General features: G+C 36.2%; 1 protein-coding gene across 1 annotated transcript in view; it reads left to right on the top strand.

Moving 5' to 3' along the window:
* The first annotated feature begins 2004 nt into the window (after nucleotides 1–2004).
* cntn6 (contactin 6) overlaps nucleotides 2005–27476 on the top strand; it is an 87116-nt gene continuing 61644 nt past the window's right edge. The window contains exon 1 of the mRNA XM_081379744.1: nucleotides 2005–2107. The gene's annotated coding sequence lies outside the window, so the exon portion shown is untranslated. The remainder of the gene's footprint in view (nucleotides 2108–27476) is intronic.

Genomic DNA, 27476 nt, shown 5'->3' with positions numbered 1-27476 from the left:
AGCCAGCCATCTGCTTGCTTCCACACGTTTGGGAGATTGCAAGGGTCCTCATCTGTCTGCAGGAAAGGGTACAGAACCCATCAGAAAAGGTCACAATTACGGTGGAAGAAAGTTAAAAAAAAGAGACAAAATTCCCTCATGCCAGCTCTTTTCCTGCTATGAGGATTGAAAAGTACTAAAGAGAAATCTGTTTCTGACTGTGAGAGTTTGTTGATAATGATGGTTGGAATTGAAAGACAATGAGGAAACCAGACAGCCTTGTAACTTCTTTTCAAGAGAATAAACCATGGAAAGGTAGTTTCAGCATCTTGTGGGATGTGAGCAGCAAATTTAAGACTTCTTTCAAGTACAGGCCTATTAGTATATTTATATTAGATAACACTAAAATTAGTGACTAACATAGGCAATGAACAGATCAGTATATAAATACATTTAATTTAAAATGTAGATTACATTTGAAACAATATATAGACTAGCCTATATGAATATACATTTTTGGATACTTAAGTCAGACCTAATGTCTGAATGTTATTACAGTTGAACTAACTTTTGCAGTTACTTTTAACCAATGGTCCTAAGGTGATCTTTAGTGGATGTCTAAAGTCAGTTCACACAAGTGAAATGTTTTGCTTGAAAGTGAGTTTGTGCTATTTTTTTCTTTAAAATAATTGTCACTTGGTTTGATTATTTTGTTATAAAGGGCAAAGACATATATTGTATTTAAATACTGTCACCCAGTAAAATTATTATGAGTTATATTATATACTACTAATAATAATTTATATTTTTCATATACACATTTGAAAGTTTTGGGTTGGTAATATTTTTTAAAAGTTTTTTAAGAAGTCTCTTTGCTTACCAAGGCTGCATTTCTTTGATCAATACTATTTTAAATTTATACTAAAGTCACATGATCCTTCAGAAATAATTATATGCTGATTTGGTGCCCAAAACATATTTCTTATTATTAGGCTATCAATGTTTTTCTTTCTTTGATGAATAGAAAGTTGTTCACCCAAAAATGAAAATTCTGTCAGTAATTACTCACCTTCATGTTGTTCCAACCCCGTAAGAGTTTCGTTCATCTTCGGAACACAAATTAAGATATTTTTGATGAAATCTGAGAGCTGTCTCAATCCTTCATAGGCTTCTAGGTAATTTAATTCTGCCGCCCCAGAAAAGTTAAAAACATCTTTAGTCCAAGTGACTACAGTGGCTCAACCTTAAGTTTATCAAGCGACGAGAATACTTTTTAACGACTTCTTTGTGGGCCTCTGACGAGAGTTTACGAGAGCGCCACGACGCATGCGCGAGAACTGAGAAGCTTGGGGTTGGAACATGAGGGTGAGTAATTGGTAATTACAGTCAGAATTTTCATTTCTGGGTGAACTAACCCTTTAAGCAAACAGATTATTATTTTTATTTATTTTTTATTGTAAAATTATAAATGTCTTTATTGTCACTTTATCAATTTAATCCTCTTTGATTGATAATTTTTTTTTTTTGTAAGAAAAAAATCTTACTGAACTCAAACAGTATAGTAATCTGATCAAAAATATGATCTAATAAAATGTTCACATGTCTAAGGAATTATTACACCTTTAGCAACTGCAAAAAAATTGTATGGGGGTGTTTGCCAAATAAGAGCCTCTTAATTTTTTATTAGGCTACTTGGGCAAAGTTTATATGCATTTAAGGAGCCACTAATGTACACAGATATTATACAGTTTAACCTGCTATGGCTATGACTGAAATAAACCTCTTTTCAGAAAAATACTTTGTTGCAAAACATTGACCTCGTGAGTCGTGCCATATTTTGACACCGCAGCCCTGACAGATGTAAAAAAATGACATCAGCAAAACATCTCGACAGCACAGGTAGTTCATTTAAGCATGGATTCGGACAAATGAATCCTTTCCCAAATACAATGTAGCTGAAACTATCATGTGTGAAGCAGGGGAGGGGTTTCTTTCAGTTAAGAATAGCTTACATGCGCTTTGAGAGGAGACAGGCAACAGTTCGGACAGCAGACCTCACTGTGTCTCCAGCAGACCACATCTCTCCCCACTGTCTCCGCTCACCGCCTTTACTGGAACCGAGCTTGAGGTAAGGTAAGACGACCCGCTTTCATCGGTGCAATGTGTTTATCCAGAGATAAATGATATGATCAGTACATCTAAATATTTGAAAAAAGCGTCTAACTGATTGGTTATGTTGTATGGTGCGGGAATACGGGGACGCGCCAAAGCACGCCAGGCGTCTTGTGCATTTGTATTACTTCTCCTGCGAATCACTTACCTGAAGGACACTTATGTTCCTCACGTTACTCTATAGCATTATATATCGTTGATTTAAGGACCTTGTGAAGTATGAATCATGCATGGCTGAGTTTTTCCTAAGTTTTGTTAGATTAGCATTCTAAAATAATGTGACAGTGCTGTGCGCGCGTGTCTCCGACATGGGATGCGTCACACACGGCGCATTCTTGCTGCAAGACGGCGCGCAACGTTCACAAGACGGGTTTTTAAAAGTTGAACTGTTTTTACAGTTCTACTGTCTTAAAGGGACATACCACCCCAAAATTAGATTTCTATTATCGTTTACTCAATCTCGCGTCGTTCCAAACCAGTATTACTTTAATTGGAACACGCGCTGAATTGCATCCTCGTTCTACTCACTTTCACAGTATGGAAAAAAAAAAAGGAATGGTGAACTAGCTCCTTAAAAACGGGAATAACGCGAGACGCGACGCACCTGCCAGAGACGTCTGGCTACATGATTAAAAGTAGAGCAGGTGGAACACGTCCTGTGTGAACCCCAATATCTTATTTTGGAATATAATGTTCTGCTTTATGAGATCAGGTGGGTTGTACACTTTGCTATTGAATGTTAGGGTGATTGCAGTTGTTACTTGTAACTCTGACCATAGAGTAACACATCTGTAGCTTGCGTCTATGCATAATCTAAGAACATCACAGATGTGTATGTGTGATCATATTACAAAAGGTTTGTATTCACTGTCCCATTGTGTGAAATCATCAGTTGATGTATTGTATGTATTGAAAAGTGCTCCCCATCAGCTATATTCCTAGTTATGTGAAACGTTTGGATGTGTTGTATCAAATTAAATAAGAGAACCTGCTGATTCGGATGATACCACCTGTGTTATCCATTAATATTATAAATAAATAAATAAATAAGCCAGATGTGATTTTATGCTGCTAAAACCTACCCTTCATAGAGCACTTCCTGGCCTCCCTTAAAATGTTAGCTCCGAATACTTCTGAGAGAATACTTGAGATTCCCAGGAGTATAAATACCAGAAGCTGAATAAATAATGAATAGGACAAGGGAGTGTGCGCACTTGCTTTTTCTGTATGTCTGATGTCATTCTGTATGGTAGATTATTGAAGTACAGCAGCTTCCCTTGCCATGTCTCCAGATGGTGTTGAGTGTATAACCTTCTGCTAACATCTGCTAATAAAGCAACTTTCCAGAGAGATAACTCTTAACGTATCAGCCTCCCCCTACCAACGCACACGTTTACCAAAGCTGTGAGTTTAAACTGAGCATGCACTACACTGGTTTCCTTCTGTTGACTATTAGTATTGATATAGTGAACTGATCCTCAATGCCAACAAAGTATGACTCTATAGTCATGCATGAAAAGACATGCTTGAAAATATGCAGTGAAATTGTGATGCACTGAAATTCTAACACCTATTCCAAGGTTGTAGGTTTATACTTTATTCATATTACAATAACGGTGATCTTTTTTTTTTTTTTTAATTAATGTTGTTGTTTTTTTTTATGGCATGGAAAACTTGTAAAATATGAGAATTTAAAAACAAATTGTAATTTCCGATCATTACAGTACAGTGATTTCTGAGGTGAATGTACATTTCTCTAGTTATGCTCAGCTGTAAAATATTTTATTAGAAATTGCTTGAGTGTCTTTTTGACTTGGTTATTATTATCCAATAGCCTGTTTAGTGACGTGAGTGGAAAAGGAAAGTTATTTTAGAAGAAAATGAGTAGGGTTAATTTTGCTATCATGTTAAATCTAAAAGTTCTAAAGGCCTGTCCACACCAAGGACAATATCTATAACAATAACTATGACTATAAAGTTTTATAAATCTTCCTATATGAGAATAGCAAAGTCCACACACAACTAATAAAAACAACAGAGGAACGATATCTTTTGATTCACTTTCAGAAATTTTTTTTGTTTCCAGCTGATGAATGATAAAAACATAATCAAAAACAAAATAACATTAAAAACACTCAATCAGCACCACCCAACATTAAAGAGCTGGAGCGTTTAAAGCAGCAGACGACATAACTGCAGCGTGCCAGGCTGTTATTGTTCATTGTTGTGGAGGCTAATTTAGTTATCTTTAAAGCTGATGTTCTTGGTGTGAACGGTCTGTGAATGAATGACTCTGAAAAGGTCGTAGAAGTTCATTGGTTAAAAGTGTGGAATTAGGATTTGATTTAAGATCTGTAGTTTTTTATTTAAAAAAAAATTATAATAATTTCGGCAAATTCAAATATTTGTCCGGAGAAAACTAAATGGTTTCATGAAGCAAAGTAGTTTTGGATGGCTGAAATCTTTGACTAAAAGAGTGACATTTAATTAGCACTTCTCTGATGATGCATTTTGAACGTTTCAGTGTATATTTCATGCACAAAATGGAGATACAGTAAACTACAACAGGTAGTTAATTAATAAGCCTGTCAGCAGTGTGGACGCACGTCACTGTGACCAAAAATGAAGCTTGTTATGTAAAATTGCTCGTTTGAAATATTGGTAGGCGACTTGCTGCCATAGACTGGTTTCATTTATCACCTGAGAACCCTTCTTTTTTTTCTGTGTAGATTACAAGCCACTCCAGCTGTGGCATTGACTTATCAGGTCTTAGTCTCCAGCAATGTGATAGTCATCTTAGACCGCATTCACATTACATGGTTCAAGTGACCCAATTCCATTTTTTTTTCCCACTCCTATGTGGCACTGATCGGATATGACCCACAAACGTGTAAACAGCAAAAAAAGCACATCGATTCCGATATTCTTAGATGGGTCTCAGTCCTCATTCATATGTGGAAATAAATCTGATATGATTCGGATACATGCAATTGTGTCTGCCATTTAAGCATAATGTTCCCGTCAATGTGAGTCATACGTCTTTGGAAAAGGCGATGGTGGCGAATGACGTCAACTCAGGTGGACACCAACCACGATCACATGACTCTTTTCAATGGCGCAATGGAGAACGAAGGCTCAACCTAATGTTTTGCTGGCCTTTAAATATGGTGCGGAAAATGGATTATCATTTTGTCTGCATTCATTGCAAATCGCTCCATTTTTACTTACTTTTGTGCCTAAGCTTTTCCGGGTCAGTACTTGGGTTGTTTCGCCAAGTAATGCAGAAATGCAGATATCGGACATGGGTCACTTTTAAAATATGTAAGATGGTCGTCAAAAAATTGGATATAGTCAACAAATCGGAATTGGGCATCAAGACCTGCAGTGTAAATGTGGCCTTAATGATAGATGACACATGCACACAATGTTATGTAGGATCCTTAAATGTTAAAATGGAGGAGTCAGTGATTGTGTTTAATACACTGTTTACAATCAGCCAGATGTAGCAGATGTCTTGAATATATTAACCCTTTAAAGCCTACTGTATTTGATTCACACATTTCTATGGCCTCTAAATTATCAACATCAAAAACCTGTTGTACAAAATCTACTAAATGCTTTCTGTCATCTGGCTGATAGTTTCTTTTTTTATAATTCTTAAACATCTCCCTTCAGGTTGTGGTTTGCTGTAAAATCTTTAATGATTTTTATAAAGTATGCATAAGAATAACTTTTACATTTTTTTGTAATATTTCAAGATGAATATTTCAACACTTAGTGGACTGAAGCAAATTAGGTTTTATTTAATTACGCATACATAATTAAATTATGCATACATCTCTCAATCATCAATATATGGCATTGCATTATAGTTTTTGCCACTCACAATAAAAACTATAGAACTTTGATTAAAAAAAGCATTTGAATATCAGCTAAGACATTATTCGAAGATACAGAGTTTCAATTGAAATATACGCATTTAAATAAGTAGTCTGCTATAATGTTATAAAGATCTGATTCATATTCAAAGCTGTCAGAATTTCACCTTATTTTTTGGGCATTTAAATATCAGCAATTGCACCAAATTGAATCTTTTTGCTCACTTTTGCCCTCTGAATAAATTTTATTTGAGGCTTTTTTGAGCTCCATATCCTCACTATATCATACGAGCCATGAAAGCCTGATGTATCAAAAATAACAAACATATATTTATTTGTTGTATTTTTTTATTTATTTTATATTTTGTCTTAAGGTTAAATAAACTGTTCCATTAAAAAAAAAAGTATGACTATTATTTCATGTCAGGCGTTACAAGGTTAAGATAATTATGTATTAGATCCAGCATGTGTGTAGACGTGGACCCAGATATGCATGTTATGTGACATTTAGCAAGCATTTCCCATGGGCACTGATATGATATTCTTAAAGAGAACGTTTGAAGGTAGTTGAGAGGGCATTTGGCTAGTTTTGCAGGAGATGTGCTTCTGCTGTCTCAAAAGCCAAAATATTCAAACACACCTCTGAAAACACAAGTTATTATTGCTTGGTAAACAAGCTCAACATGATGATGAAAGACCTTAATAGGAAGCACTTTCTTCAAAGAAAGGCATTTCTATTTCTGCTACAAAGATTGGCACTCTCCAAAGTGTTTCCCAAGGTGAGTTTTGAAGAGGGAAATACTTTGGTTCATGTTGAGACAAATAGTGTTTCCAGAAGAGTTATGGAGAGGGTGCATGTGGTGTCCACACCTTGGTTTGATTAGTTTTGAACTTGTAATTTGCTCCCCCCCCCCCCCCCCAACACACACAGACACACACACACATTTCAGTCACATGCTCAGATTTAATGCTTCTTGGCAGTATGCGCAAGGTTCATGAATAAATCAAAGCCCTCACTGTCAATGCTTAGAGCAAGAGGGAATGGAATTATCATGTTCCGTACAGTTTTCATCCAAAAAGTACTTTCATCATTCTCCTCTTCCCTCCATGCTAAAAATATTGCGAGCGGTTAATGCCACAGTACGTTAGAGAAACATAGCTTATTGGCAGCTTTATAAATATTAACCCGTGTCATATTTTTATTCATCCAAATAACAGTATTCATTATCCATTAATAACCCAGGCCTTACGGTGAACCGAACACTAACAGCTACTTTTTTGAGATGTCACACAATTTCTTTCCTTTGAGAAGGCTTTCGAATTGTCCTCTGCTAGTGGTATATTTTCAACTGTACATGTACATCCTTTGAGATTACTGTGGTATCATCCTTTTCTGAAAAGGAAGGTTTGATTTATGGTCTTGTGGAAGAAAAGGAACTGGATAAAGGCTTGCCATTGTTCTTCTAAAACAATAGTACTACAATAGGACAGGTTTTACATTGCATTTTTAAATGGTTGCAAAATCTTCCCTGATATCTGGGAGTGTAATGCAGAACAAAACTATTTAATTGGAATTATCGTGCGTAGAAATGGTCTAGTAAATTAGTGTGGAACCAGTGAAGTATGGGGAAAGAACCATGGCACCATAATCAAGTTTACAGCTGCGGGCTCGAGTGGATTTACTGTTTCAAAAATGCTTTTGAGGTCTTGAAACAGATTTGGTTTTGAATTTATAACCATATTCGCCATAATTTTGGTTTTGTATGGCCATTAAAGTCGGAAGAACTTGTAACCTCCATAAGTAAAGTTCAAGTTGAAGGATATACCCACAGAATGGTTCTAAGATTTGCATGCAAATTTCTCCCTCAAGCCTAATGATTTCGCTCTAACAACTATTCAGAGGCTTGCGAGGTTCATTTCAACCTTTAAAGAGTTTACCGGCTCATCTTTGGGATGCATAGCCGGCAGTGACAGCCGGAAGTGTGCCTTTGGAATTTTTTAAGAAAGACTTTCTTAATTATTTGTTGTGCAAATAGTGTTAAGAGGATTATAAAGTTTCCTGTTTAATTTACATTGCATTATCGGTGCATTATGAGTAGAATTTTTTGTTATTAAACTTGGCAAATGGAAATAAGTCATGTTGCATACAAATATACTTGAAAAATTTTAAGAAATGAATATACTGCATTTGTTTTATTGCTTTTAAGGAATTTTTTTTTAGCAATCAATCTGAAAGGTTCTGTCCGGAAGCAGAACCTATAGGCCTAGTATTTTGTGTTTGTTGGAAATGGCTGTTGGCTAATACAGTTGACTCTCATCCATGGTGTTGTATGTGATACAGCAGTATGAATCACTCTGAATGAATCTTTATTAAACATGCAAGTTCAACAACATAGACTCATAAATGTTTCAGACCTCCATTTCATGTGAATTTACTGGAACATGAAAACTGTTACTGAAATGTCCTTTGTGGCTGGGTTTTCTCTGACCCTTTTTAAACGTTATGCATGTTTTAGATGTATAACAAACAAAGGCCATTCATAATGTAATCCCATCAGAGTGTGCTTGTCACAAACTGCATGAAACGTATTTGTATTGTTCTGTTTGTGTAAGAGTTCTAACAAAGCACTATGTCCCTCTCTAATGTACAAAAATCAAGTATGTGCCAGTCAAAATGTCATGCCAGTCAAAACGACTCATCGAGCTTAGCCACGTTTCAGGGGATCGGAATGGATATGTGTAGACCTGCGTGCTATTTTTATGAGTAGGTTAATTCGCCCAACCTTTTTGTAATGCAGTCATCTTCAGCACAGGTATTAACATCACATTAACTCTGAACGAAATTTCTGAGCTTCACTCCACTGCGGAGCGACAGGGATGTAATTGAGAAAAATCCCACAGGAAACGGTTGGAAAACTGCTAGTCTCGTATTAACTTTTTTCATCTCTCGCCGCAAATAGCTTAATGTACCATTGCAAAAGGGAGGCTTCATTCATTTCAGAGATTCCCCCATGTTACCACTCGGCTCCAAATGTCCAAATTAATCAGCGTGGTGTGTGATGAAGACACTGAGCCTCTATTTGACATGCTTTATCGAGATAGAATCCATATCCGTGGAGATGAATTCTACCATCATCATGGGTTGAATTACAGAATCCATTCTGCAAAGTAGACTGATGCTAGTCTGGTCATGATTTGCTTTACTGGTACTTTTTTCTTCTCTTTACTGATAAGTAGCCATTAGGGATGAGCAAATCATGTTTTAGCCAGCCAAAATCGATTAGCCAGTGGGTTGTCTTGTCCACACCAATACGCTCTCCCAAGTGGATAAATTTGAAAATGCAGTTTTTGCGTTTTAGTGTGGATTGTGAAAATAAAGGTATATGAAAACGATGATGCATGTTTAGTCATGTGACGCATATATTCTCTGTTTACACCGATATTGTGCCTGTTATGTGCTATTCACTATTACAATTCTTCATGCTCCCTCCCAACCATCCTTTCATTATCTGAGCCTGATGAATCTTGACGTTTTCACCCTGGAATATGGCCATTATGTGTCTTCATACATGGTTGTTTAAGAAATGAAAAGCTACACACTCCATCAATTAGGGTTTGAAGAACTGTTGCCAAATATATAACATGCTAGAAACATAATAATCACTGGAATAATGATCCAATCATTGACTCTTAAGCATACATACATACATACATACATACATACACACACACTCACTCACTCACTCGCTCACTCTCACACACACACACACACACACACACACACACACACACACACACACACACACACACACACACACACACACAATGTGAGTTTGCAATGAAAAAGAAATGCATTATATTCCATCACCAGTGAATATGCTTAAATTTGTCTTTGCTTGGCTTATTACAGTTACTGCATTCAGCAAAAAAGCTGTGAACCCAATTAATGTGCATTGATACTCAGTTAGATGTGATTGAATGGAATGGTGTAGACTCCATCTGATGATGCTCAACAGTGAGTGTATGAATTCTAATATGACTGTGACTGCTTTTTTTTGTTGTTGTTGTTTTTCTAAAAACCCAAGTTGCAAATAAATGAAACATTACACATGGCTTGAACAAACAGAATGCATTAGAGACACCCGTAAAGTAGGCTAAGCATTCTCGGGCTGTCTATAAGAACTGACGGTTACGCTTTAATTTAGGGTCCAATTCTCACCATTATCTAATTGCTTATTAGCATGCATATTATTGCTGTTTATTAGTACTTCTAAAGCACATATTTATGCCTTATTCTGCATGACCTTATTCTACATCCCTTAATCCTACCCAATACCTAAACTTAACTACCTTACTAACTTAATAAGCAGTAATTTGTATTGAGGCAAAAGTCATAGTTAATAGTGAGATCTAAAGTGTGACCGAATTGGCTTTTTTTTTCTTTTGTATTTTTATTCTTTTTAAATCATCTTCTGTTTCAAATTTTTGGGAGTGCACATATAGTTAGCACTGTTGCTGTTGGTTTGCTGGGGTAAGATGTACCTCTTAAGCTAAAAAGTAATGTGGTTTTAGGGGCTGTTTACACGACACGTATGAAAAACGTTTTGAATCTATCTATCTATCTATCTATCTATCTATCTATCTATCTATCTATCTATCTATCTATCTATCTATCTATCTATCTATCTATCTATCTATCTATCTATCTATCTATCTATCTATCTATCTATCTATCTATCTATCTATCTATCTATCTATCTATCTATCTATCTAATCTAAAATCAAATAGCTGAAAGCCCTTAAAAAGCAAAATCTGGCTTTCTAACTCAAGCTTGGACGTAAACAGAAGCTTTTAGGATTTTGACAAATAAAACAAAAAATGTAAAAGTGAACAATGAATGAAAAAAAAATAGACATATTTAATCATATTAATATCTACTATTTAACTTTCCAATTGCATGTTTTGCGAAAATTTTGTTTTTGTTTATTTTTTTTGCAACCATCAAGCGAACCACTCAAAAGCTAGGGACACCAGACATTTGAGGGCCTCCTGCTGGCCACAGGTGATTGAATGAATGTCTCAGTGTTCTGCACATCTTACTTAGCCAGCTAATCAGGGCTTATAATAAATCATGTCACAAATCCCTTGGTGGTTTACAGTCTACGGTTACCATATGACAAACAGAAAATACAGCGGAATTGGTTAATTTATTAAGTGATTTGGTGAATTTGAATCAATCTTCCTTCTTTTTGAAAGACGATGCAAATTAGCACTTATAGCGATCGACTGCACTTATGGATCAATATCCACAGCCATTAAAGAGCCCACAAGAAATGAACTGCACGCATCCCTGTGTACTTAAATCAAAACTTTTGCTTGTGGCATCTGATAATGAGATATCAACAGGAAGCTATCAAATTGACTTTTGCATGATATATTACATCATGTTAATTGGATGCTAAAATCTTATCAGTCCTGCCTGTTTAGTAGTGAAAAAAATATTAGATGTTCTGATCAACTCAAATTTGGTTAGTATACAACATCTCAATCGATAGTTTTGGAAAAAGTCCTGAAACGCATGTTAGAGAGATATTTAAAGAGTCACTCTCATGATTAAAGCTGCACACTAAATAGATTTCTAATGAGCCGTTTCTCTGATAGACTGCTTACATCTGCAATAAACTGATGCCTGTCCCTCTTAGTGCTAATCATTCAATCAGTGAATTTGCACACTGAAACGCAGTAAGAGAGGATGGAGATGTGTGTGTGTGTTTGGATGATTGTTGATTAGACTATTAGTGTCGCAGCAATGGTCTTGTGCTATTTTAACTTGACAGTTGAAAAGGATACGGAGGAAAAATTCACCAAGAATGCGTTATTCATTTGGACATGCTGTTTGTGTTGTCTTAGCTCCAGATTCACTAAAAGAATTGAGCAAACCATGTTGCAAACACCACCAAAAATGTAAAGCTGAATTCCAATTTGTTTATGCTGCGATTTAGCAAATAGGTTTTGAAGGGGGACGTGTTGCAATAATGAATGACTGACTGTACATTATCCATCTTTGTACAAGGCTTTGTAACAATGAAATATCGATTTGAGTTGGAGAACGGTTATTTTTCAGAAATATTTGACACTGAATGCCACGATAGACCAGTCAGAATCAAGGATTCCAGAGAACCCTTTCAAAGGTCCAGTTATATTGTTGTTCACAATTGCCACAACCTCTAGAATATGTTCAAAAACATTTATTTATTTCATGCTTTTCATATGTAGGAATTGTACAAGGCTAATTACACACAAAAGAAGCAAATAGCTCTGAAATGTGAGAATAAGGTCAAATCTAAGGGCATCATTTATAATAAATATCTATAATAAGCCTAATTTACATAAAAAATGAAGTATGTTTGTGCTAGAAAGAATAAAAGTTATCAAATTTAAAGGGATAGTTCGTCTGGAAATGGAAAAGAGAAATTCAGTCATCGTACTCAAAGCCTTTTTTTTTCCTGTGGAATACAAAAAAAAAAAGAATTTCTGGGAAAAGCTTGTGTTTTTTGTCCATACAATGAAAGCCAGTGGGGTCCAGTGTTGTTTTGAACCCATTTGACTTTCATTATATGCCAAAAAAAATTCTTACAACATATTATTTTGTGTTCCTTAAAATACAGATTACTCTGGAATGACATGAGGGTGCGTAAATGATAACATTATTTTCATTTTGTGGTGAACTATTCCTTTAAAATAGTCACTGTATGGCATGATCTCTTGGTTAGACTGGTACATTCTCAACACAATGGTGTTGCGACTTTTTACTAAAGTAAGGCTACATCTCATATGCCATATGGTCTTTGACATTTTCTCAGGTCTATCTCTCGCTGTCGCCTGTGTGTTCCATTCATCAGCACCCTCTTGTTCTATCGTCAAAACGTCTCCACTCTTTATTTTCCAAAGCAACACAATGTTCTACCGAAGTGAAAAATAACTCTTGGCATCTGTGATTATTCCAAACCTCTAAACTGTCTTTTTCTATTACACTTGCATTGGCGTGATTGATTTAACTTTATCTTCAGGGCCACAACGTGCCTTCGTTTTCTCCGCAGTCGGCTTGTTTATGTTTGTAGCGGTTTGAGAAAGCCTTTTTCTCTCTCTCTGCACTGGAATGGATTCATAATGTGGCCCAAAAGCATGACAGGCTTGGCTTTGCGAAAAGAAAAGGCTTTTCTTTCTCTTTCTGTTGCTGCCAGCACTTCTGGTTCAAGACCTTTGTAGTAGCCTTCATTCCTCTGATTTATGCATTGTGGTTTCATTGAGGTGTAATGAAAAAAAGATCAACGCAAAGGCTTTGAAAGCTTGCAAAAATTGTTCTCCGGTAGAAACAGGCATATCTTTGGCAATGCTTTGGGTTAGTAGAAAGTGTCCTGTAAACACGGGTAATTCTAAGGATCTACCGTCCTGCCATCTGCACCTTCACGTACATAAATCACAATCTGATCTTTTTTTGCTTAAGAGATAGTGGCCGTAATGCAGTCCCCAGCTGGTATTGAACCAGAACACAATGTTCTTGGCAAGGGAATCCTGATTTCCCAACATGGACCTACGATTGCAGTCCATAAATCATTTGGAGCGCCTAGTTGGAAGTGCCTCCTCCCTTTATTGGACACATTGGTTATTGTACACCAACTTTGTCATTGGTATTGTCCCTGAGAGAAGTTGCAACTGCTTGTGGCGTTGCCTGAATATGTTCAACTGTATTAAACTTCTCTGAACATGGTAGTATGCTATTCGTCTTAGCATTGCACATACAGTATTGACTCATAACGTCCAGCCAACCTCTGGAACTCATTTAGATTTGGCTCTCAAGAATTTTAATAACTGGCTTCTGGGTTGAGATCTTCTAGATCCCTGGTGAGATCCACGATCTACTCCGGTAATAAAATCTGGGAAAGTTGCTGGATCCAGGATGGACTGTCTGTGAGCACAAGGTCTTGGAGACAATGGGTTCCAGTGGGGTGTAGAGATGATGGCTCATTTTCAGCATGGCTTCACAGAGTAGAAGCTCATTATTTTGTGCTTGAAAGAATATCACAGATGGAGACTCGTTCCCAGGTTTAATGTGGATGTACTAGGACGAGTCTTGTACCCGTGCGAGGGTGAGAAAATTATTAAATGAGATATTAAAGTGGCGAAGGGCCAGTGTAGAAACTGATGGCTGAGGCGACAACACCACTAGTGCACTGATAACTAGATTGAAGATATCTCTAATGACAGTTGAAAGTGAGATTCTCTTCACTAATGAAACACTTACTTTTACCACTCTTCCGTTGTTACATTTCAGATTACTGTGCAATCATTCCAGTTCTCAGATGGCCATAAACAGGTTTTTAGGACTTAAAATTGTGCTGGCAAATTTGAAAAAAACATAATTTCAGCCATAGCAGAAACGTAATGTTAGTGTCTGAATTTCTACTCATCACATTTTCATTTGCAGACATATAATTACTCGACAGTAATCGTCACTGAGGTAAATTATTTATCTGGCAGAGTGTCACTTGAATATTTTAACTGGCCACTTTAGTCAAGTGTTATGGCTGCTATTGGAGTTGATATTCAAATGGATGGTGATGAAGAAAAAGGACTCTTTCAAAAATATTCATAATTACATAAAGGGTTAAATGAATTAAAAAAATCCTAAAATAGACTTAAAAATTATTAAATATCTAAAATTGACTTATTCTGATTACATAAAAAGAAATTATAATCACTATAATTGATATGGTGCTGGTAATATTGTGAATTACTTCTGTTTAGCACTTCTATGAAATATGAACACTGCAAATATTTATTTTCTTAATACAATTTTTTTTTATTATTATCTAAAAGTCCTTAAGCATTTGCTTAAGATTTAGAAGCAGAATGACATACTGTAAGTCAGGGTTTTCTAAACTGAACTCCTTAGATACTGTATTTACTTGAAGTGCCCCCTGAGATAATAATAATAATAATGAATATTATAATTCATAATTTGATAATTATAAATAACAATTTTATTTGACACCACAAGTAACAATTATATTATTTATGTCTCAAATTATTCACTTTCAAACCCTCAAGATTTAAATATTCCAAGTCCTCATGCTTTTATTTTGGCAAACTACTGATCTTGTGTTTTTGTGGGCAGGGGTTCGTAAGAAAAAAGTCAGTTCAAATGCTTTTATGAGCAATTCAAAATGAGTCAGGCACTAGTGAAACATATATTATTATATAATATAAAATAGTTTGTCACAATACACAGAAATGAGTGATTGTGAATAGAAAAACATGTTCTTCTGCCAGAATGTGTATTTCTGCCATCTACCAGCAGCGACTAGCGGCTTTTTATTGAGCTGTGACCTGTTTCAATAGGAAATATGTCAATATAGGATAGAAAAGTCTTGGGGTGTACACTACAGACAGTCTATATATAGCTGTTTGAAGCTGCTGCACTTTTGCTTTTTTAGGAATATGTTCTCAGCTTGAATACCAAGCTTTGAGTGAATCGTTGCTGGACTGTTAGACCCCACTATTAAATATTACAATATTTAAGAATCATGTATTCTTCATTTTCACCATTTTTATTACCAGTTTGAATTTAACTGTGAAAAGCTAATGATTGCTTGAGGGACTTTAGCTGTTAGCTTAGCCTGCTCTAGATTTAACAGTACATACCCCTGCTGCTTTTATAAGAGCGGTTACTTTAATTTATTACCACGAATGTATATTTTGCACTATATGTGTCTGCACATTTTGGATGTTTAAATATGTATTATGTGATTCACAAAGCGCTTAAAATGCTTACGAGCTTACATCGACCCTTCTTCTATTGCTTCCTTGTGGGCTGTTACTGACAACAAGATAATTGAGGTTTTTAGCATGGGCTAAACCCCAGCACCATTAATGGAGCAGAAATAAAAATGCTGTTTCAATTATATAATTGTCTGCCACCAATAATCCTTCCTCTCTGCTAGAGTAAATGAGTCTCATATAATGTTGATTTTAGACCTCATCTAATTCTAAACACTAAAATCTCATTCATCTTTTGTTGGTGTAAAACAGCAAGAGGATATGAATTATAAATACTGTCTCGACTTGAGCGAGTGCAATTTCGTCTACACACATATCAGTCCCATGTGCCCCAAACAAATATGCTTGTCACTTTGCATAATGTATAAGTTACAGGGCAGACTGGTTGTGTCTGTTAATGTAATGAGGAGGGTTACCTGAGCTCCCTCCTGCTAGCAGTGCAAAATCTGATGGTGGAAACTCAATCTCGTTGTTTGAGAATAGCAGGGTTAATTTGATTTTGGTTTATTGTCCAGAACCAGTTAATTTCAAGAACTAATTTTAAACCTTTGGAAGTGAAGTGCATGTGGTTTTCACTCGGCACTGTGCTGGTTTATGTGTTTTTGAGTGCACTGGTTTGTTACCTCATATTGTGGCTGATTAACTTTAAATTAAGTATTCAGAGTTGTTGTAGATTCTAAGCATTATTTGCATTATTCTTGTAATTAGCTTAGAAAATGTGACAACAAAGTCACGGCATGTGTCCCGAGATATTAGCGAGAAGATGGACCACTACTGTTTAAAAGTTTTGGGTTGTTGTTGTTTTTTTTGTTTTTGTTTTAAAGAAATTAATACAGCAAGGATGCATTAAATTCATGAAAAGTGAAAGTACATTGTTACAACAACAACAACAACAAAAAATAGTGTAAAAGAAGCAATCTCTCTGTTTTTATCATGTAAATCTGGTGCAAACTTGTGTGAATTTATTTTGATTTATTTTTCACACAGTGAAGGTAGTGAATGTAAGTCTGAATGAGTCTAAGAGCTGACCTTGCTGCTCAGATGCAGCCAGATGGTTAAGTGCAGTAAACACAGAGAGGGTCAGAGCACACAGAGTCCTCTGCCACATGGTGCAGTCAACACAGCGGGACTGCACGGATCAAGGCACGCGCAGGTCTCTAATGCAGATGGTAATTCGTGTGGAAATCCACATCAGAGTTGAAGTTAAATACTGTCTGATCTGCCTGGCTTTGACAGGTGTTGAAGATTTGCAAACATTCGGTTTGTGCACCAATCAGGACTGAATTGAGAATGCCAATTCGTGAATTTGAGCAAACAGCAAACAGGATTCAGAATAATATTTTGAAAATGAATTTAAAGAATTAAAATTAAGTGCAATTCAAAAGAAATTAATTTCAATCGTGACAACTCTCGGAGTAGTTTTGGAATGTTAATGAATATGGCAATGTTAATTGATTTGGTCTTGGCGGAGTAGGTTTGCTATGATGCTTCAGGGCAAGTATGGACTGCCATTAGATACACAGAAAATCTGCTGTGAGCAATATGCTGCTGCCGAATATATAGTAATACATAAATCCCCATAGCAGATCTAGACAGGTGGAACTAGGGGAGGTGGAGAGTTTCAGAAAAACTCTGATTGTGCGCTACAGGACTAGCCTGAAGTAAACCCTGAACCAGACTATTTGAACGTTGAGCAAGCAATCTCATTGGCTGCTGAATCAGCAGAGGCATGGTTGGACTGGCCATTGGGCATACCGGGCATTTTCCCGGTGGGCCGACGTGCTTTTTGGGCCGATCTCATACTCATACATACTTTTTATTATTATTATTATTTTTTTTTTTACGGCCCATAAAATTTGTACATCGACGGCCCATTCGTTTTGTTTTGTTTTGCTTAACTGGCGGCGCTGGGTTTGTGGCGGTGTAATGCATTGGTCAAAAAAAGTCAGTGTACGTTTTTTTTTTTTCTGACAGACCAGCCCATGAAACACGTAGATCAGCGGCCCATTGGCTCTTTTCTTGATTGACACTGGGCTGGCCCAATCACAACTTTAAACGAGTGAGCGAGCGTGCAGCAGTGTCAGTGTGTATCTGTCAAAATAGTCAGCGAGATGGAGAAGAAACGCAAGGAATGTGCAGAGAAATAGCGTGAAAAAATAGAACCAGGCCCTTAAAGCAGACACTGTAAACTGTGTCAAAATATATGTTTTCTGACCTTCATCAGCTCCAGCGGCAGATGATGATAGTGAGGAGGATCAGGGGAGAGATGAGAAAGTGTAGAGCCTGCGGTAAGCAGAACTACTTTAAAAACACTTAGGCTATGTCATGAGTGTAGGAACCCATAACCCAGTTACAGATTATTTTCACATCTGCATAGTTGACAATTACCACAATTCACTAGAAATCTAATGAGAGGCGTTTGTAAACCATGTTTTCCGCCAAAATAAAAGCTTGGCGCAGTTTGCGTCAAAATAAAAGATCATGTGCTTATCTATCTATAGAAATTGGTACAACACTAATTATGAAAGTTTCCTTTATTTTTTAGTGCATTTGTTTTACAAAATATGGCTATTACTGTCATTGGATTAATATTATAACTATTATTATGTAGTAGGTGTAATGTAGATAGACACTGTAACTAAAAGAGGTTTGAATTTTTCTTTGTTTAATTTGCACACTGAATATGGGTTGGAGCTTTTAATTTTGAACTCTCAAAGTGCACCAGATTGATGAATTTAACATTAAAATGCACAAAATTTTCTCACGGGGGGGGGGGGGGGGGTGTATTCATCACTGTGTAGTATAGTTCAACTAATAAATGTCACATTTTTACTTATTTCATCTGTTAACTCTCACTCGTTCCTATACTCACTCATTACATGACATTAGTGGTTTTAATGAATAGGAGTTGGTATGCATATAATTAAGGGCGTGCAAAGATGGGTGGTGTTTATGATCATATAGTGGGCCGGTCTGGGCCAAAATGCCCGGGCCGATTTTTTTGTCCCAGCCCAGCTCTGAGCAGAGGCCAATCTGCTTGCCATGTGGTAATGTTCTGATTGCTTGTAGATTGCATGTAAATTAACTATCAGTCTGCACCATCTAGTTTCATGGCTTAACTAGATATTTTATTTCTGTAAGTATAGCTTTTAATAATGCATTTCTTATTTCATAGCGAATTACTCAAACATGATGCAATACACACATATGGGGTATGTACAGAAACATTAGTTTTATAAGATGTTTTGGATTAAGTTCTATTTGTATATAATATATGAAATTTAATAGAACTTAATATATACATACTGTTTGTGTTTCCTTTATTTGACCAGGTTTGTCCATTTTACCTAAATAGTAGCATAAAACACCTAAACATAAAACAATATAACTAATATTAAAACACTTGACATTGGCCAACTTTTATTTTGTAAAAAGTATTTTACTTGAGTAAAGGCACCAGAGTTTATTATAGAGTCTTTTGAAGTGTGTTTGAAGAAAAGGCCAGTCCTTCAAAACTGTCAGTGCATTTTGTGTACACCTCCCCAAATGCAAATTAATTTTACCAGGAGGTGTTTAGAGTTCCGATTATAGATTTTTTTTCATGACTAGTTTCAGGACTACGTTGACAACTGAACTGTTCTACAGTCTGGTGAAAATATAATTCAATGGAGCACATGAAGTGGGATTTTCAAGCAACCTGACAAAAAGCAGGTTGTTTTTTTTGTCATTTGTCATGAACCAAAAAAGTGTGAAACACAGCTCTTGCACATCCAAAGGTCCCGAGATGTCACACAACAAGAAGTAAAAATCGCTTTGAGCCTGCTTTAGACCTGTTGTGGGAATAATGATGTTTTGCAGTGCTTTTGATCTCTCTTTACATTTGCATATGCCTGTAGGTATTAATCTGGTTGATGTGGTGATTCTCTTAATGTTGACGTTAAATTTACTTTCTTAATACGGAACAAGTCCCTGGTCTTTCCATGCGCAGTTCATCAGAGCACATCTTTTCCAAAGATATACGTTTGTCTTTCGCCTCTGAAATGACGTCATCCAGACCCCATATGCTTTTAGTTCATGTGTTTCTATTGGAGAGAGTGCAGGTAGGGAGACATGACACAGGCCAGATTTTATTAGATTTATATATTGTGAGCATTTGCACTATCTATTGTGCCAAAGCTCTAACAATCTGTCAATGTTTGAAAACGGCATATTTTTTGCAATATTGTTTGATTCGATTCATGTTAACTTTAAGTTATTGCATTTAATTATTATTATTTTGTTTTCAATTTTTAATTATTTGTTGTTGTTGTTGTTGTTGTTTTTAAAAAGTCATATTTTTAGACACTGTTTAGGCAAATTTAGTCGCTTGATGTGATTTTACTGATCTGATAGCTATCCAAACGTGAAAAGTCCAAATGTAAATGCTCTCCACGATACAACGGTAATCCGATTTCCAGATGTAGTTTTAGTGCATGTTGTGCAGGAATAATAGATTTATTCTGTTTTGCAGAGACTCATTAATGTGGTCGAGTCTAAATGTGATATACATACATAGTAAGAAAGCAGTGTGTAAAATTGGATGACAAAAATGAAAATTATGCATTGTGTATATAAGCATACAATATAACAGCTGGTACCTGCTTAGTTAGCTTGACTATCAAGTCAAGAGTCTGCATTGTGTCATTTTGTATCTTTTTCCAGCTATGGCTTCATGATTGTCATCTGCTCCAGCTTTCTCCATTGATCCTCCCGTGCTCTCAGTGCCATCTAACACCATCTAACAGAGATGTCAACTGGCTCTCCCACTGACATGACCTTGAGTGGATGGATACCACTCTCTTCAAACTGGAGTTGACAGAGCATGGATTTAGAAATGGCATCTTCTCAAATAATCACCATCTCCTGTTGGACAGGTCTTAGCGGGTCCCCGTAAGGACAGTGTCTCATTCACCTAGAGATAACATTTGACTGACATTAGCTTTAACAGGAGCCAAGGCATCCTCATAAAACCTCCAGCCATGGCAGAAGCAACTGTCCTTCAGCCTTTATCTCGTCCAGTCTTGCTGTGTGTTCTGGAATATATTATAAGACCTGGCTTTACATCTGATATATTCAAATGAGCATGACATCCCCAGACCATCTAAACCTCTGCTATCCTCGCTCAGGCTTATCTTCCTATAGACAGATGAAACCACATTTGAGATTACTTTTTTATGCATTGAAAGTTTTGAAACACCATTAATATGGAGAATCTCATATTTGCAGAGGTCTCACTGCATGTTTGAGCAAGTTTTTTTTTTTTACAAATGCGTCAGGTCGGACAGTGGTGTACTGCAGCGATCCAAAAGTAATGAAGTCATGCAGACGTTCACATCAGAAATTATATATATATATATATATATATATATATATAGGTTTAAAAAACTTTATAGTGCGGGTAAGGGCGAGTAAATGACAGGATTTTAAATTTTCCTGAAGAATATATGTTTATTTTTTTATTATTATATATTTTATATTATTTATAATATATATATATTTTTTTTAATAAAAATATTTATAAAACATACAGGTAAATATATTTTCTTTCATCTTTTTAAATGTGGTATAACATTTGTGGTACCATGCAATTATGATTCCTGTTTGGATACAGTTATTAATACATTTATGCTGTACATTTTTTTGCTTAGATATGGTTTCAGTAAAATAAAAGACCCAAATATATAAACCCACTGGTAGGGTGTTCTGTATGCCAGTGAGGTTGGATAGATTACTATTAGCCTCTGTGTCTAGCGTGCACCGTCAAGGTGATAAGTCCTCCCTATTAAGGGAGATAACTTTGACTAATCATACCGAATTGCTTTCATTAGAGTGACTGAATTGGAGGCATACATATAAAAGACAGTCTCAGCATGTTCTCTTAAACACATTCCACACTGCTCGATTCTTTTGCTAACACCCATGCTGGCTGTTGAAGAGCCAAGCACTCAGGACATCAAAGGTGGTTGTAAAAGCAAGGTGAAATAGGTCAGTCATTCTGCTCGGCATTCGTGTGATTTCAGTCCAGATGTGCCTCAAACTGAGACGAAGTTGTTGTTATTCCTTTGAACTTAATTATCCTTGATGATATTAGAATGCTTTCAGCGGCAAGAAATCGTCGGAGAAGGAGAAAGCTACAAGTGAAAGCAATATTAAAGATGAGTTTCTTGAGATTGCCAAAAGCATTTCTCAGGAGTCATTATGAAATAACGCAGCGAAAAAATATCACCACAATAAGTGACTTTTCTTAAAAAAAGAAAATAACGATAGCCGTAAACACATTTTGGCTGGCTTACAGTAATAAATTCGTTCATTTGACTATGCCAGCACTATTATTTTGTGTCTATACTTATGTCACCCTCTAGCACCGTCTCGTCTCTTTGCATGATAATGACTGTTATAGAAAACTGTATATTTGGATAGGAGGCAACTCTTTAATATTCATGTCTGCTCATGCTGAACATGAAGCGTTGGATGAATTTTGGATCCCTTTTCTTTGACTTGGCCAGGCATACCAGATTTGTCAGAAGAAATTCTAAATGATGTCAGTAAAATGAAGCTGCAGGCATTTCTGACTGACTTCCAAGATTGGGTTTTGTATCTAGTTTGTAAGTGTGTTGAATTGTTTGATATTTACCTTGTACTAACAAGCTCTTAGTAGCAGCATTTATAGATCTAAAGGAGATAGTTCACCCAGAATGAAAACTCTCATATATATATATATATATATATATATATATATATATATATTTTTTTTGTCAAAACAGCTTCGGGCTCCAATGTCTTTCATTGTAAGGACACTCATGCATTCTTTAAAATGTCTTCTTTTGTGTTTTAAAGAATAAAGAAAGTCACAGAATTTTCGTTTTTGACTGAAATCTCCTTTCAAGGTTGTAGTTTGGGACATTCTCTGGCTGTGATCAGATGCGCTAAGGTCACAGCATGGCCTTTCATGTATAATTGAAGTTTATTCAAAGGTTCAAATATTCATGTTGAAGAAGAACATGTTTCATTCTTGTATCTGGATTCGTCCAATTGAATATTAATATTCACAGTCACAATTGAGGCATTTTAATTATAGTGAAACACATGCTTTGGTTTCTTTGGATTTCAGTCTTAACGACAAATGGTGGGATACCCCAGGGATTTGTCCTTGGAGATTGTGTCTGTGCATATTCTCACGATGAAACAATTTATCCAGAAAAAAAAAAAAAAAGAAAAGAAATTGTAATTTTCTCACCCACGTTTTGTTCCAATCCCATATGCTGTTGTTTTTATTCCCGTGCAATATGAAAAACAATTTTTGAAGAGTCTTCACACATGTCTTTTCCATACAGTGCTGTCAATGACAGCAGAGAGGACGAGTCACATGCACATTTAACTCTTTTCCCACTAGTGTTTTTTTAAAAGGTTGCCAGCCAGCATTTTTGTTTCTACAATAATTTCTACAAAAATTCCATGGCCCCCAGAATATTTTGTTGGATATCTGAACATGCAATATGGAATAGCTTCATGCATTCTTTTTTGTATCAACACTTGAATGTCAATAAGATTCATAAAGATAGTAACATTTTGGACAAAAAGCAGAGAAAATTGAACTACAGCGTGCACAAGCAATGCTTTTATCGCTTGTTTCTGCTTCTTAATTGCATATGTTTTGATCTTAAAGGTGGTATCAGTGATTTCAAGCCAAAAAATATTTTATCACATTCATCTAATCTTTCCTAACGATCCGCTAGCTGCCCGCCCCATAAGCATGCCGTCAAAAAACGCGTCTCTGTAGGCAGCCTAGGCTCTGAGATCTGCACACAAAAACAAATGGTTTAGCCAAACACTCAAAACCAAAACAAATAGTGTTCCAACCAATCACCGACAGGGGGAGGGTGTTGTGAGGTTTTGTGCTCGTGCACGGCTGCACGCGAAGTCAGAGCTGAAGAAAAAGCTGGCTCAAAACCTCACAACACCCTCCCCCTGTCGGTGATTGGTTGGAACACTATTTGTTTTGGTGTTGAGTGTTTGGCTAAACCATTTGTTTTTGTGTGCAGATCTCAGAGCCTAGGCTGCCTACAGAGACGCGTTTTTTTGACGGCATGCTTATGGGGCGGGCAGCTAGCGGATCGTTAGGATTAGATGAATGTGATAAAAATATTTTTGGGCCTGAAATCACTGATACCACCTTTAAAGGGTTAGTTCACCCAAAAATGAAAATTATGTCATTAATGACTCACCCTCATGTCGTTCCAAGCCTGTAAGACCTCCGTTCATCTTCGGAACACAGTTTAAGATATTTTAGATTTAGTCCGAGAGCTTTCTGTTCCTCCATTGAAAGTCAATGGACGGCATACTGTCCATGTCCAGAAAGGCAATAAAGACATCATCAAAGTAGTCCATGTGACTACAGTGGCTCAATCTTAAGTTTATGAAGCGACGCGAATACTTTTTGTTCGCAAAAAGTAAACAAAAATAACGACTTTATTCCACTATTCATTTCCTTCTCTCTGGGCCTCGAGCTATTTCACATAGTGTTTTTGCGCAGCGCGTCTATGTTGTACGTCACATGTAGGCTCACTATTGGCCGACGCTGGTCATGTGTGATGCGTGTGACGTACAACACAGACGCGCTGCGCAAAAACACTACGTGAACTCACTCGAGGCTTAGAGAGAAGGAAATGAATAGTGGAATGAAGTCGTTATTTTTGTGCGCAAAAAGTAAGCTCTCAGACTAAATCTAAAATATCTTAAACTGTGTTCCGAAGATGAACGGAGGTCTTACGGGCTTGGGACGACATGAGGGTGAGTCATTAATGACATCATTTTCATTTTTGGGTGAACTAACCCTTTAAGATTTTGTAATCTTTCAGAAGTTGCATAATAGCGCCCCCTACCTTAGAACAGCGAAAACACGGAAAGCAGGGGAAATTCCGACAATGTCAGGGGAAGAGTTAAATGAATAGTTCACTTAAAAATGAAAATTCTGTCATCAATTACTCACCCCTCAAGTTGTTTCAAACCTGTATGAATTCTTTCTTCTGCTGAACACAAAATAAGATATTTTGAAGAATGTCAGTAACGAACAGTTAATGGACCCCATTGACTTCAATAGTAGGACAAAAAATACTATGGAAGTATGGACATTCTTCAAAATATCTTCTTTTGTGTTTAGCAAAAGAAAGAAATGAATGTCCTATTCCTTTAACAGGCCCAGTGAGAGTTAACCTGACTATGGTTTGTAAGCTGTGGTATAAGAGTTGCATGGAGAATTAATTTCTTTAATTCACAATGTCTGTAATGGGTAATCACAAAGCTTTGATATCCAATATAGCACCGTTGCTTGCCAATTGTTTCCTGTGTGAAAGAGGCATCAGGAGAATAACAAGAACGGAATCTTTCCGATGCTTAAAAAGCAAATTAAAAAAGTAAAGGCAAATCAGCGTGCTCTTTCTCTGCGCTCTCAGGTTGCCCTGTATCTCCGGATGAATAGATGTGATTGCTCGTCTGGGCTGAGAGCTCAGACTTCTCCTGATCCAGGCTCTTGATATTTATAGTATTTGTAGCTGTGCTGCAGGATGATTGAATATACTGAGGCTGTAAATAATAAAGCTCTCCTAGATGCCAAGCACATAAACAAGAGCAGAGTGCATGTACTGAACCAAAGAATGAGGTCAGGTTACTCTCATGGGTGGGGAAGGGTTTTTGTCTCTTGAAACAGTCAATAACAGGGGCTCTTTCCTTCCCTCGGGTTTTATAATATGATGAAGATGAGCTGGATTTATGTTCAGTTTTGTTGAAAGTCTTGAAAGTACTTATACTTGGGTCAAGATATGGTTGTGGTTTCTGAAGCATAAATATTAAAATACACTACCATTTAAAAGTTAGTAAGATTTTTAGAAATGAATACTTTTATTCAGCAAGGATCCGTTAAATTAATCAAAGGGACAGTGAATACATTTATAATATTTTATAACAAAAGATTTATGTTTAAAAAAAAATGCTGTTCTTTTGAATGTACTATTCATCAAAGAACCTTGAAAAAGGGATAATGGGTTTTAAACATTGATGATAAGATGTTTCTAGAGCATCAAATCAGCATATTTGAATGATTTCTGAAGGATCATGTCCCACTGAAGATTGTAGTAAAATTCAGATTTTAGAATATATTAAAATAGAAACAGTTCATTTAAATTGATAATACTTTACAATATGAGTGGTTTTACTGTATTTCAAATCAGTTCTTCTACATCTTATTTCTCATTTTTACAGCTGTTTTGCATATTGTCGTTTGGGGTATTTTTTCGTGTTTTCACATATTCCAAAATGTCACAGTATCTAATAAATATATGCTGGCAAAGATTATGCAAGGATATGCATAACACTTTGGCTCTTAAATTTAAAAGATGTATCCTTGATCTTAAGAATGAATGGAGACGACGCTCGCCTTTCGGAATTCGGAATTGGTTTAGCGTCCTAACAAACCACTGTTTGAATGAAGCATCTCTTTCAGTGGAGTCCTTGATCTACATTTGATGTCCCTCTATCTCTTACACACAGAGGCAGTTTCTGATTCCTCAGAGGAAAAGCTGTTGAAGGACTGTGCTGTCTCAGTTGGAACTGTTCAGTACTAGTAATATCAAACACTAAACTGACAAATGCCCACTTCAAAAAAGAGAATTAAGAAGGCAAATGTTACTAAGACGCTCACACTTCAATCCAAATAAAGTCTGATGTATTTTAAAAAGCACAATTACAAAAAGAGATTTATATATTCTGATGTATAGCCTAAATCGTTTTTAATTTACGTTTTATTTCTATTTGTGCTTTTCCGTGCACAAAATTTCTCCCTTTATTCTACAGTATTTTGGGTGGTTGCTTGCTAGCTGTCTGATGGTTAAATGACTGATATATCTTAAATAATATATATTATTAATAATATAATTGTTCATTTTTTTATTATTTTTCCAGAAATAGAAACAAAATACACAACATTAAACATCCCAGTTGATATATTCCATATTCAAACATTTGTAGCCGACTTCTAAATATGAAGCAATTATAAAATCTTCACAAAGTGGTTCTAAAGCTTTGAAATGAGTAAGTGCTTAGAGGAGCCAGGCAAAGATATCAGTGATTTAAAGCCTGGCGGAGGTTTAATGGCCATTGAAATCCTGATCTTGGTGCGTAGCTGTTTATCTCGCTGTCTTTCTTTCTTTCTTTCTCTCAGTCAGACCCTCTGTATTTGCCGCAGTTTATTTATATCTGTCAGTGTGTACTTAAAATAGGCAAGTATATGCAAAGCACTTCAAATAAAAATATAAACCAGTGATCTTAAAAAAAGAGTGTTGATGATAGAGACTTGGGAGAGGTTGATTTCAATTGTCAGTAAATGTATATATGTTTTTAACAACTACTTTTCCCCAATGTTAGTCACAACCTTCAAAACATGTTAGTATTCCAACTCTATACTCACCCTCATGTTCCATACCTGCATGACTTTTTTTTTTTTTCTGTGGAATCACAATAAGGTGAATTTTTGAGGTGAATCCTGCCAGTTCGTTTCAAAATAATGAAAGTGA

This window comes from Scardinius erythrophthalmus (genome assembly GCF_964197995.2).
Source record: "Scardinius erythrophthalmus genome assembly, chromosome: 12".
Lineage (NCBI taxonomy): Eukaryota > Metazoa > Chordata > Actinopteri > Cypriniformes > Leuciscidae > Scardinius > Scardinius erythrophthalmus.
The sequence above is the reverse complement of the archived record's forward strand: the minus strand, read 5'-3'. Positions and strand labels throughout refer to the sequence as shown.